The sequence below is a fragment of the Chiloscyllium punctatum genome, chromosome 1, assembly GCF_047496795.1.
Source record: "Chiloscyllium punctatum isolate Juve2018m chromosome 1, sChiPun1.3, whole genome shotgun sequence".
In the NCBI taxonomy this organism is placed as follows: Eukaryota; Metazoa; Chordata; class Chondrichthyes; order Orectolobiformes; family Hemiscylliidae; genus Chiloscyllium; species Chiloscyllium punctatum.
In genome coordinates this window covers 35392556-35404702 of record NC_092739.1, presented here as the reverse complement: position 1 = coordinate 35404702, position 12147 = coordinate 35392556, and the positions used below count along the sequence as shown (strand labels likewise).

Sequence of the window (12147 nt, the reverse complement as noted above, 5' to 3'; positions counted from 1 at the left end):
TGAGAATACAACGCCTCAAAGGTGACGATAGTGATGATCCATATTCAATCTGAGTTATCAGTGAATGGAGAGGATTTTTGATAAGACATAGGAACAGGATAGGCCACTTGGCCCATCCAGTCTGCTCTGCCATTCATTGATAATCCTGAACTCCACTTTCCTCCCCTTTCTCCCTTTTCCCTTTATTCCCCTACTGATAAAAATCAGTTTATTTAAAGTATACTTAAAGACGCATCCTCTGTAGCCCATTGTGGAAAAGAATTTCACAGATTCACAGTCTTCTGTGATAAAGAAGTCCACAGATTCACTATTCTGTGTGTGAAGAGATTCTTTTTAATTTTGTCTTAAATGGGTAACCCCTTAATAGTGAGATGGTGCCCTCTGGTTTCTAGACTCTCCCACAATGAAAAACAATCTCTTAGCATCCACTTATCATGCTCCTATCAATGTTATATAATTCAAAAGGTTGCCTCTGATTCATTTAAACTCCAGTGAGTACAGCCCATATACTCAACCTCTGCTCATGAGAAAAAGTTTTCCATTGGTCAAACTAATGAATCTTTATTGGACTGGCTCCAGTGCTAATGTATCTTTCCTTAGAAAGGGGACCTAAACTGTTCATAGTATTCCAGCTGTTTTCTTACAAGCACCTTGTATAGCAAGATCTCTCTTTTTATAATTATTCCTTTTGCAATAAAGGTCAATGTTCCATTTGGCTGCCTCTTGCCCTCTGAACTTCAATGCTAGCTTTTTGTGATTTATGCATAAGGACCCTACAGCTTTCATTGTTTAAATAATATTTAGTTCCTGTATTCTCTCTGGCGAAGTACACATTCTCCAATTTTCCCACATTATATTCCATCTGCTGAAGTTTTTCCTAAATTCTTCGTGTCTCTGTCCCTTTGCAGACATTTTGTATCATCCTCACTGCTTGCCTTCTCACTTATTTTTGTGTTAACTGCAATATTTCCCATCCAAGTTGTTAATATGTATTGTAAATAAATGTGATTCCAGTGCTGATCCACTATCTTCAGGTGGACAAATTGAAACTGCCCTCTTCATCCAGTTCTTTGTTTTCTATTAATTAGACTATTGTCTGTCCAGGCCAATATATTACCCCAACACCATGGCTCAACTTATTAAGTAGCCTTATGTGTAATATCTTTTTGATTGCGTATTTAAAATCAAAATATATTATGAATCCTGGCTTCCCTTTATCTGTACTACTTGTTACCTCATCAAAGACTTGTAATCAATTTGGCAAAAATATTTTCTCCTTCAAGAAGCCATTCTTGATTTATATTGTGTATTTATAAGTTCTCTACAATTACATTATCCTTTATAATAGACTCTTTACCATTTTTCTAATGATATAGGTTAAGCTGATTGGCTTCTGGTTTGGTTTTTCTTTGGTTGCGCACTCGTTTGGATAAAGATATCATAGTTTCCAATCCTCTGGGACTCTTCCAGAATCTGAGGATTCCTTGGGAAAATTACTACCGTTGCATCCACTATTTTAGCTACTACTTCCTTTAATATCCTAGGATCTAGGGGGCATATAAGCCTTTGGCAATATTAGTTTCCCTAGTCCTTTTATTCTCTGGAAATTATCATTACATTTGTTTCCCCACCCCCTTTTAAGCTTTGATTTAAAAAAAAATTTGGGAATGCTGTTAGTATATTCTACCGTAGAGGCTGATTCAATAGGTTTGCTTAACTCCTTTACCATTTCCTGGTTGATCATTATTATTTCTCAGGTTACATTTTCTAAGTGTTTTCTAAGCCTATGTTTACTTTGGCTTCCCTTTTTCTTATTTAAAGAAGCTTTTACTGTCCATTTTTATATTACTTCTACTTTAACCAGATTAATGTTGTTCTTTTTAAACTTTCACAATTTTCTGACTTACCACTAATCTTTGCCATGTTTTATGATTTTCTTTGCTTCGTCTCGACACTATCCCTAACTTTCTAGGTTAAGCAGGCTGAGTTCTGAAGAAGAATCCTACCAAACTCAAAAGCATTATCTGTTTCCCTCACGACAGACGCTGCCAGATCTATTGAGTTTCATCAGAATTCTTTGTGTCTGTTTCAGATTTCCAGCATGTACAGTATTTTGCATGTATAGGTTTATCCCTTTCCTATTCTCCTCTTTCATAAGGCTACATCTTTACTGAGCGTCATGAACTATTTTCTTAAATGTCCACCATTGTTCATAACTGTCTTTTCTATCAAGAAGCTAGTTGAGCTGTATTTTCCCAGTCTGTTCCAGCCAATTCTGCCCTCATTCATTAGCCTTGCTCCCTGGTTGGATCCACAACGTATTATTCTAGGAAACTGTCCTGACTTCCCACAACAGATCCTCCCTTGTGGCTACCTTTTGCCAATTTGATTTTCCCAAACTTCGTGAAGATTAAAGTTACTCATAATTTAATGCATTCCTTTCTCTACATGCCTCCATTATCTCCTGACTTATTCTCTGTCCAACAGTATGGCTCCTCTTGAGGGACATATAGGCGACTCCAACCAGTGCTGTTGTCGTCTTGTTATTTCCTATCTCCCCAATATGGATTCTTTCTTTAGATCCAAGATCATTTCTTGCTGTTGTACTTATTTCACCTTGAACTAACAAAGCTACCCCAGTGCATTTTCCTTCCTTCCTGTCCTTTCAAAAAGTCACATACCCCTGAATTTGTGGCTCCCAACTTTGATCTCCTCATAACCATGTCTCTATAATGGTTGTAAGATCGTACCCATTAACCTCTATTTGTGCCATTTATTTCATTTATTACTCAGACCTGAAGTATTGCAGACAGTTTATGACTCTGTAACTAAAGAAGGATGTCCTGCACGTGAAGATTGCAACAAAGGTTTACAAGTCCGCGTCCTAGGATAGCAAGATATATAAGGAGAGACAGATCAGTTGGGACTATATTCACTGCAGTTTAGAAGAATGAGGGGAAATCGAAATCTATAAAATTCTAATAGGACTAGACAAAAAGTAAATGAAGGAAGGATGTTCCTAATGACCAGGAGTCCAGAACCGGACCTCATAGTCTAAGGATAAGGGGTGGGCCATTTGGGACTAAGAGGAGGAGAAATTTCTACACTCAGAGTGGTGAGCTTGAGGAATTCTCTGCCACAGAAAATCCCTTGTGCCCTAGCCTGCTTATCATTATCTAACCATTTGCCCAGCAATACTGCCATAACCTTTGAGTTTGTAAGCTCCCCAGTTCCAGAACCATGGAATATCAAATTGCCTTCAGTTTGTGAGGAATATACATGTTCTTTCAGGTTGTCTGCCACCATTTTTGTTTTGTTCCACAGCAGTGTTTATTTGTGAATAATCCTACAACATATAAACTAGCAATGGAACAGCTTGGACCATTATATGCTTTGCTTGAGTGTGTCTGTCTATGTACAGCTTCCCAGTCCAATGGAAGAATACTTCACAATGAGAGCTGCTGATTCTCACTAGTTTGCAGGTAAAGTATCTGATAAGAGTTGCTTTAAAAGAAAACTGAGGTAAAAGTACAGTTTATCTTGGCTTTTTTGTTAACACCAAGAGGTAAGATTGCTAACTGAAACCATAATGGCAGTTCTTAAACTTGTGAATGTACTGTTTGATTTCTGAACTAATCCATATAGTACTTTGCCATTCTGACTCATTGCAGCCTGGCTACCTCCCATATGAAAAGCCCTCCCTGCAAGCGAGAGTAATGAAATTTTAAAGATTAATGACATAAGAAGTATTTAGTTAGAAGTTAAAGACTGGCTCTTTATAGAAAGATTACTTTTACTGAAAGATAGTCTTAGTCAGCAGTGACAAATTACACATTTTGGACTATCTCCATTCCACAGATGAGTGAAAAACTGGATGGAAAAAATAAGCAAAGGCCTGTTTGGATAAGCAGCTTAATAAATTAACATTTTGGAGAGTAATTCAAAGATGACAGCTTGCATTTACATGATAGTTTTCAGAAAAATCAATTATTTATTTCAAAGCAATAAAAATTACTAGCAAAATTTAGGGAAAAATTCCCTTTAAGAGTACAACAGATGAGCTGATGACAGCATTTGCTGGTCAGCTCGACACACCAATTTATTTTTTTTTCCAAGACTGCAATTCTGTTGCGACCTCTGAGGGTCCTGCTGCAATTGCTGTCAAAGGAATGTATGAGATTTATTGCAGGGGAACTATTAAAGGGGATACAGTTCTACATCCTTTACCTTTTTAAAACTTTTTTTATGAGGAAATCATTAAACTTCCAAGACCATCAATCCTACTTGTCTGATATTGATGTTGACTGTATCTCTCCTCACTTGCATATTGTACTTGCTACACTGGGCACTTTATTGTGATGACAAATTCATATTAAGAAACCTATAATGTAATGTGAATCAGAGCATCTACTACAGATGGAAGTGGTTCATTTAACGTGCTTTAACTGATGGGAATTTACTGTACTATCTTTTACCTTGTTGGGGATTAAAAGATTGTGACTCTTTTACTTTGGTTACTGTTGTTTTTAACATTGGAGCGGTTCTTTCTTCCAGCCTACACACACAGCTTGAGGTACATATTGCTTTTGCTTAGATTTTCCAAATAAGACTTCCCTTTCAATTAATTTTATTTCCTCCTCCCTCGGGTATCTTGAATATTTTGTCCTCCTCATACATATGGCAGCATCAACAATGTGTTAGTAGAGTGGGTTATCACACCCATTCTATCAACATATTACATGACATTTCTTTGTAAATGTTTCAGCTGGGGCTACTGGATTGTGGCCAGGAGTTTGAATTCGAGCTAATATATTTTTCCCTTTTATTAGCTGGGGGGTTTTCAGGTCATTTTTAGCCCTGAGACCAACTGGCTGAGATTAATTAACTCAAGGTCAAGTAGGAATATAAATTTAAGTTTTTCTTGCATTTATAACTGTGCCACATCTGAGACTTCTTTAATTTAAGAAAAATCACTGGGATATTGAATGATGGCATGGCTATTATTAAATGCTTCTCATTAGAGGTGCACTAAATGGCATGTATTCCATCACAGTTTTGACTTTGCCTTGTAGATGGTAGACAGGCTTTGATAAGTCAAGAGGTGAGTTCCTACTCTGTGCCAAGTTCCCAATCTCTGACCTGCACTTGTAACAGAGCTGGTTCAATTTGGCTTCTGATCAACGGTAATTCTCAGCATTTTGATAACTCAAATGGAGATATTGTAATTAACATCAGCCTTTTCTTAATTTGGGCTCTAATATTTTTGGAGTTCTTCATTTCGAAGAAATAGTTCTTAAAATCCATTATGCCTTGATAGAGTGGTCATCAACTTGCTCATTTTATTTCCAATTTAGTTACTTACTCACATTGAGATTTCCAAAAGCATTTCTGTTTTGTCCAGCTGATTGGCTGGGCCCTGGAAAAGCACAGCTGGTCAGGCAGCATCCAAGGAGCAGGGGAGTCAGCATTCTGAACATAAAGCTCTTCATCAGGAATGGGTAGGGGGGTGGCGCTTACATGGGAGAGGGGCTGGGGCTGAGGGAAGGTAGCTGGGAATGCGATAGGTAGATGAAGGTGTGGGGTGAGGGTGATAGGTTGGAGCGGAGGGTGGAGCAGATGGCTGGGAAGGAAGATGGACAGGGAGGATAGTTCAAGAGGGTGGTGCTGAGTTGGAGGGTTGGATCTGGGATAAGGTGGGGGGAAGGGAGATGAGGAAACTGGTAAAATTGATATTGATTCCTTGTGGTTGGAGGGTCCCAAGGAAGATGAGGTGTTCTTCCTCCAGTCGTTGGGTGGCTAGGATTAGGTGATGGAGGAGGCCCAGGACATGCATGTCCTTGGCGGAGTGTGCGATGGGGTTGTTTAGTGCATGTGTACCAGAGATGTTCCCTGAACCGTTCAGCAAGTTGGCGTCCTGTCTCCCCACTGTAGAGGAGACCACATCGAAAGCAATGGACACAGTGGATGAGCTGTTTGGAGGTGCACGAAAATCTCTGCCAGATGTGGAAGAATTCTTTGGGGCCTTGGATCTCTCCATCCCCAACTGCTGCCATGATATTGATCACCTCAACTTGGCCACCCCTCTCAGCCACTCTAACCTCTCCCCCTCACAACGTGCAACCTTCTTATCCATCTGCACTAACCCCAACATCAAACCAGAAAATAAGGGGGATGCAGCGGTAGTTTGGCACACCGACCTGTACACCGCCGATGCCAGCTCAAGGACACCACCTCCTACTGCTCCTTTGACCACAACCTCATCTCCCATTACTGACCACCATCCACAACCTCATCACCTCAGGAGATCTCCCATCCACAGCCTCCAACCTCATAGTCTGGCAACCCTGCACTGCCTGGTTCTACCTCCTACCCAAACTTCACCAACCTGATTGGCCCAGTTGACTCATTGTCTCCACCTGTTCTAACCCCACCGAACCTCTCTCTGCACCTATTGACACCGTCCTGTCCCTCTTGGTTCAGGATCTCCCCACATACATTCAGGACACTACCCATACCCTCCAGCTCCTCCATGACTTTAGTTTCCCTGGCCCCCAATGCCTTATCTTCACCATGGGCATCCAGTCCCTGGGCTCGACACGTCCATCCACCATGACAAAGGCCTCCAAGCCACCATTCCCTCCTCTCCCGCCCAACCAATCAGTACCCTTCCACCAACACACTTATTCATTTGGCTGAACTGGTCCTCACCCTTAACGATTTCTCCTTTGAATCCTCCCACTTCCTTCAGGCTAAAGGGATAGCCATGGGCACCTGCATGGGCCCCAGCTATGCCTGCCCCTTCGTCAGATACCTGGGACAGTCCATCTTCCGCAGCTACATCGGCACCATTTCCCACCACTTCCTCTGCTACACCAATGACTGTATCAGTGCCACCTCGTGCTCCAACAAGGAGGTTGGAAAGTTCATCAACTTCATGAACACCTTCTACCCTGACCTCAGGTTCACCTGGATCATCTCGGCCACCTGCTTCCCCTTCTTGGACCTCTTCATCTCTGTTTCCAGCTACCGACTCAACATGGAAATCTACTTCAAACCTATCGACTCCCACCGCTACCTGGACTACACCTCCTCCCACTGTCCCTCCTGTAAAAATTCTATCCCTTCCTCTCCATTCCTCTGCCTTCACTGCTTCTGCTCCCAGGAGGAGCAATTCCACCATAGAACATCCTAGATGGCCTTCTACTTCAAGGACCGCAGTCCTCCCCCACCCCCTACATTGCCCATGTGGTCGATGATGCCCTCTAGTGCATATCCTCCACTTCCTGCGCTTCCGCCCTTGTACCCCACCCCTCTAAGCACACCAAGGACAGAACTCCCCCTGCTCCTCCCCTTCCACTCCACCAACTTCCGGATACAGCGCATCATCCTCCGCCAGTTCTGCCAGCTACAGTCCTATCCCACTACCAGGGATTTATTTCACTTCCCATCTCTTTCAGCATTCTGCAGAGATCATTTCTTCCATGACTCCCTCGTTAGGACTACTCCCCTGCCAACCCCCCTCACCCCCCAACCACCAACCCACCCTCCTCTCTCGGCACCTTCCCTTGCCTCGGCAAGAGGTGTAAAAATACATCCACACCTTCTCCCCCCACTTCTATCCAAGGCCTCAAAGGATCCTTCTACATCCAACAGAGATTTTCCTTCAAATCCAAACACCTCATCTACTGTGTCTGTTGCTCTCGGTGTGGTCTCCTCTGCATTGGATGCCAACTTGCAGAATGTTGCAGAGAACATTCCTAACACACGTGCACTAAACAATCCCACTGCCCTGTGGCTGATCACCTCAACCACCACCCCCCAACTCTGCCAAGGCATGCAAGTGCTGAGTCTCCTCCATCGCCAAATCCTAGCCACCTGACGCCTGGAGGAAGAACACCTCATCTTCCGCCTCGGAACCCTCCAACCACACGGAATCAATGTCGATTTTCACCAGATTCCTCATCTCCCCTCCCCCCACCTTATCCCAGATCCAACCTTCCAACTCGGCACCACCCTCTTGACTGTCCTAACTGTCCATCTTCCTTCCCACCTATCAGCTCCACTCTCCGCTCCGACCTATCACCATCACCTCCCACCTCCATGTACCTATTACATTCCCAGCCACCTTCCCCCTGCCCCCCCAAAGCCCCACCCTCTCCATTTATCTCTCAGCCCCCTCACATTCCTAATGAAGAGCTTATGCTCGAAAGGTCGACTCTCCAGCTTCTCGGACACTGCCTGACCGGCTGTACTTTTCCAGCATCACGCTTTGACTCTCTTCAGCACCTGCATTCCTCACTTTCTTCTGAGTGGCTGGGTAGGCAAGAATGAGATTCTTCTGGTGCTTGAGAGTGATCCATGCTTGCTTATCTGGTTTATATCTCCCTGGTGTCTCTTTGATACCCCTGATAATAACTTGTGTGATATCAAAGCCTCACGTACAGTTGATGTTCCAGTGTCCCACTCTGCCTTTGATATAGCACATTGGTGTACAACCTTCTGCAAGAAGTAAGTCTTTTCTCTTTGTTATAGTAACAATCATTGATCTACTTTAAATGCTTATTAAGTAGAGGCAAAATAATGCTAAAACATGTTGGTGTTTTATAAAATGAGATGGACAGTTGTTATTTTGAATGGCTCATACCTCAAGATACTTGACACTTACTGTGCTATGCAGAAAGTTGTTAACACTATGGTATTTGCTGTATTTAAATATATTCAGATGACATTGTTCTAGTGGATGAATATTGTTTTAGTTATCTGGTCAGTTTAGGAAAAGTTGACCAGACTTTTACAGAATGCATAGATATTTGCCATCAACTTTGGACCAACGCAGCATGGAGGATTTTTTGCCTTCATTGTGTACAGTAAAATGGCCCCATGAAGTTACCACTGGCAGCTCACCACCACCTTCTCAAGGACAATTCGAGATGGGCAATAAACGTTGGTCCAGCCAGTGATGTCTTCATCCCATGATGAATGCAAAAAAAATCGCCTTCGACAACTGTTGAGATTCTGATCTCATGATGTCAGATTTTATTTGTTATTATGCTCGGACTCCTTTGCATGTTTTAAAATGCAGCCTCCTTACAGAAGTTGGTGTGTAATCTATTATTGCCAGTAACCAGTGGACCCTCTGCTGACTGTCACTTCTGAATAACAAATAGTCCTTTGTGTGTGGGAACTACATTACTGGTGTACTGCTTAACTTTAATTCCCAAGTGCTGATAGGTTTGACTGTATTTTTGTGTTTGTAAAATTTTAAAGAGGATGTGAATTGAGGCCAAGAGGAGAGAATGAGCAAGAGGGATACATAATAATGGTGCAGTTTCCTACAACAGAAATGATCTGTTAGAGACAATACTGGTAGCTAGTTATAAAAGCTAGCACTAGAAAGGATGAATGCATCAGATGTAAACAGGCTCGTTATTGGAACCATGGACACACACAGGTTTTGTTCATTGGTTAGGTTTTATTGGAAAGTCATTGGAACTAAAATCATGAGAAGTTCCATAGCTCTGCTAGACTGCATTCTGGGGTGTTACAAGAAGTATCTGCTGATTATTATACATGCATTGATATTAATTTTCCAAAATTATTTAACTTCAAAAAAAAAATTAATCATACTGGAAAACTGTGAATGTGATTCCTCTGTTCAAGAAAGGAGGCAGATGGAAAGCAGGAAATACAGGCTGGTATGGCAGAGGGAAAATACTGGAATCTGTTAAACCATTTGTAGCAGGTTACTTTGAAGATCTTATTGCAATCAGGCAGAATCGGTGTTGTTTTGGAAAAGGGAAGTATTTGGATAATACTTCCTCAAAGGATTTTGGTGTAATGTGCAAAGTAGAATGTTTAGAAGGTATTTGACAAGGTTACTAAGTCAATCTAAACTAAGGTGTAGTGGGTAATGTATTAGTACGGATAGTGGATTAGTTGCCTAATAGAAAGCAGAGGGTTGCCATGAATGGTTTCTTTTTGTCTTTGCAGGATGTAACCGGTGATGTGCCACAGTGATCAGTGTTTGTCCCTCACTTAATTACCCTCTACATCAATAACTTGGATAAAGGAACCTAATGTACGGTTGCTAAAGTTACTGCTGATGCAAAGATAGGTGGGAAAGTAAGTTTTGAAGTGACGTAAGAAGTCTGCAAAGGAATACAAATTGGTTAAGTCAGTTGGCAAAAATAAATTGCAGATGGAGTACAATATGGATAAATGTGAACTTGTTTATTTTGGAGGAAGAATAGAAAAAGTATTATTTTAAATAGAGTGAGATTACAGAACTCCAAGTTACAGAGGGATTTGGGTGGCCTGATAGATGAATCACAAAACTAGCATGCAGGAACAACACGTGATTACAAGTTTGTTGTTTATTGCAAGGGGAATGGAATAGAAAGTTAAGAATGTGTTGCTGCAATTGTACAGGGCATTGATGAAACTGCATCTCAGGAGTACTGTATCCTCCTCTTTAAAAGAAAATGTAAATGCATTAAAAGCAGTTCAGAGAAGGTTCACTTAACATACCATTGCAGGTGTCAGACATGTGGAAAGCTAGGACAGGCTAAGTCTGCATTCATTGGAGTTTAGAAGAATGGGAGGTGATCTTTTTGATACATGTAAGATTGGTGGGTGTCAAAAAGATACACTCCTTATGGGAGAGGCTAGAATTAGGGGACATGGTTTTAAAAATAGGGAGTCTCCTTTTCAAGATGAATGAGTTTTTTTTCTTTTAGACCATCATGGTTCTTTGGAGCTCTATGTCCCAAACACTGGTGGAGACAGGTCATTGAACATTTTAAAGGCAGAACTAGATGGATTCTTGACTAACAAAGGAGTTGAAATTTACCAGGGCAGTGTGGAATGTGGAGTTGAGGCCACAAGCAGGTCAGTCGTAGAATCAGTCCAGAGGGGATGAACGGCATACCATGTTCATAACTTTGGACTCAAAGGAATAAATTGATAGGGAGAGATTGATGACTATAAAGAGATAGCAAAAATTGATGTACTATTGAATGCAAAACAGGCAAATTGAAGATAATGGACTATTTTTTTTCTAAATGGTATGGTCTGCTCAATTTATTATTGACAGCAGCAATGGTAAAGTCACACTGGAGTATCTCAGTTTCTTCTCGCTAAAAAAATACCAAATTACCAGCAGAACCCCACAAAACATTTTTTACAGAATTTATGTTTACCTCTCTATGGTTTTCAAAATTTAGTTCAACCTAAGTTGAAACTTATACCACGTCAAGCGCAATTTCCTTTCTCTGTACGAATTTCGCAAATTTCTGACTGTATTTTGTCCTTAAATTTCTAACTCACTGTCTTTAAGGCTCTGGCTCCAGCTTATAGATATTGAATACAAAATGTGGTTTGCCACGTATCATAAGTGCTTTTCCGAAATCCTGATGAAGGGCTTATGCCCGAAACGTTGACTCTCCTGCTCCTTGATGCTGCCTGAGCTGCTGTGCTTTTGCAGCGCCACACTTTTCGACTCTGACTCTCCAGCATCTGCAGTCCTCACTTTCTCCATTCATCATAATCAGACTATTATCTGAAGGAGACAAGCCCTCCTGCAAAACATTTCAAACAAAAATTCCTTGTAGTTAAATAGAGTAATATTGTCAAGATCATCGCAGTCACTAGTTTCGTGTTAATGTTCTCAAATAATGACAAAACGCATTTTAACTTTTCTTTACTGATTTAGACATGAGGACAGAATGTTCTCTGGGTGGTGGATTTCAATATCTACCACCAAGAATGGCTGTCCAGCTGCACTGCTGATTGAGCTAATCATATTCTAAAAGGCATGGCTACTACACTGTGACTATGGCAGGTGGTGAGGGAAACAACAAGAGGGGAAAGCATACTTGAACTTGTCTTTACTAATCTGCCAACTGCAGATACAATCAGTCCATGACAGTGTTTGTAAGAATGACCACTGCACAGTCCTTGTGGAGATGAAGTTACACCTTCACATTGAGAATGCCTTCTCTTGTGATGTGCCATACTATCATCAAGCTAAATGGGACAGACTTTGAACAGCTCTAACAACTCAAGAGTAGACATATATGAGCTACTGTGGGCCACCAGCAGCAGTGATGGATCAGATCAAAGCTTTGTAGTCAGGCCACATCCAGTTAG

General features: G+C 41.4%; 1 protein-coding gene across 5 annotated transcripts in view; it reads left to right on the top strand.

The window, feature by feature from the left end:
- Positions 1-12147, top strand: part of prdm5 (PR domain containing 5) — a 338261-nt gene that overhangs the window by 31377 nt on the left and 294737 nt on the right. Inside the window, exon 1 of one of the 5 annotated variants that reach the window (XM_072590516.1) lies at positions 3276-3482. The exons of the other annotated variants lie outside the window; for them this stretch is intronic. The gene's annotated coding sequence lies outside the window, so the exon portion shown is untranslated. Of the gene's footprint in view, positions 1-3275; positions 3483-12147 lie in introns of those variants that run through there. 5 annotated transcript variants of the gene reach the window in all.